The sequence below is a fragment of the Apodemus sylvaticus genome, chromosome 7 (genome assembly GCF_947179515.1).
Source record: "Apodemus sylvaticus chromosome 7, mApoSyl1.1, whole genome shotgun sequence".
Classification (NCBI taxonomy): domain Eukaryota; kingdom Metazoa; phylum Chordata; class Mammalia; order Rodentia; family Muridae; genus Apodemus; species Apodemus sylvaticus.
Genome location: NC_067478.1, coordinates 22,080,136 through 22,081,860, shown reverse-complemented (window position 1 = coordinate 22,081,860; position 1,725 = coordinate 22,080,136). Strand labels below are relative to the sequence as shown.

The 1,725-nt window shown below is 41.8% G+C and overlaps 1 pseudogene; it reads left to right on the top strand.

Moving 5' to 3' along the window:
- The first annotated feature begins 277 nt into the window (after positions 1–277).
- On the top strand, positions 278–891 carry LOC127689600 (high mobility group protein B1-like; annotated as a pseudogene).
- Positions 892–1,725: the final 834 nt, after the last annotated feature.

Below are 1,725 nucleotides of genomic sequence, written 5' to 3'. Positions count from 1 at the left end.
GGGAATGCGCTTCCATTGCTAGTCGGAGTGCAAACTTGCACTACCACTTTGGAAATCAATTTGGCAGTTTCTAAGAAAACTGAGAATAGTTCTGCCTCAATCAAGACCCAGCTATACCAGCCCTGGGCACACACCCAAAAGATGTCCCACGGTCCTACAGAGACACTTGCTCACAGCCATTGCAGTACGTTGAGCTCCACAGAGACAGTGCCGGGGCAAGCGAGAGCCAGACGGGCGGCACTGGGCAACTCTGTGCCTCGCAGAGGAAAATCAGCTAAACATGGGCAAAGGAGAGAAGCTGAGAGGCAAACTGTCCTCATAAGCATTCTTTGTGCAAACCTGCCGGGAGGAGCGCAAGAAGAAGCACCCAGATGCTTCTGTCAACTTCTCAGAGTTCTCCAAGAAGTGCTCAGAGAGGTGGAAGACCATGTCTGCTAAGGAAAAGGGAAAATTTGAAGCCATGGCAAAGGCTGACAAGGCTCGTTATGAAAGAGAAATGAAAACCAACATCTCCCCCAAAAGGGGAGAACAAAAAGAAGTTCAAGGACCCCAGAGCTCCCAAGAGGTCTCCTTTGACCTTCTTCTTGCTCTGTTCTGAGGACCTCCCCCAAATCAGAGGCGAACATCCTGGCTTATCCATTGGTGATGTTACAGAGAAACCAGGAGAGAGGTGGGACAACACCGCAGCAGATGACAAGCAGCTCTACGAGAAGAAGGCCGCCAAGCTGAAGGAGAAGTATGAGAAGGATATTGCTGCCTGCAGAGCCAAAGGAAAACCTGATGCAGCGAAAGAGGGGGTGGCCAAGGCTGAGAAGAGCTAGAAAAATACGGAAGATGACGATGGAGGAGGAGGAAGACGAAGACAAAGATGAAGAGGATGATGATGAATAAGTTGGCTCTAGCAAATTTTTTTCTTGTCTATAAAGCATTTAACCCCCTGAACACAACTCACTCCTTTAAAAAAAATTGAAATGTAAGGCTGTGTAAGATTTGTTGTTAAACTGTACAGTGTCCTTTTTTGTATAATTAACACACTACCGAATGTGTCTTTAGGTAGTAGCCCTATCCTAATGGGATTTTCAATAGCCACTAACCTTGCCTGGTACAGTCTGAGGGTTGTAAATTGGCATGGAAATTTAAAGCAGGTTCTTGTTGGTGCACAGCACAAATTAGTTATATATGGGGACAGTAGTTTGGTTTTTTTTTCTTTCGGTTTTATTTTTGGGTTGTTTTTTTTTTTCCATCTTCAGTTGTCTCTGATGCAGCTTATATGAAGATAATTGTTCTGTTAGCTGAATACCACTCTGTAATTGCAAAAAAAAAATTGTGGCTGTTTTGTTGACATTCTGAATGCTTCTAAGTAAATACAATTTTTTTAGTAAAAAAAAAAAAAAGAAAAGAAAAAAAAAAAGAAAATAACATCCTGAGTGAGGTAACTCAGGCACAAAAGAACAAACAGGGTTTGTATTCACTGATAAGTGGATATTAGTCCAAAAGTTCAGAATACCCAGGATTCAATTCACAGACCATATGAAGCCTATAAAGAAGGAAGACCAAAATGTGGATGCTTCAGTGCTTTTTAGATGGGTGAACAAAATACTTATCCCATCTTTATCGGTTTTCAGAATAATGAACCATTTCCCTAATTCCCCATTAGTAATTAGTAGTAAGCTGATTTTATTTTTTTTTGCTGATGTTATTTCATTAGTTTAAGTTTGGGTTGGT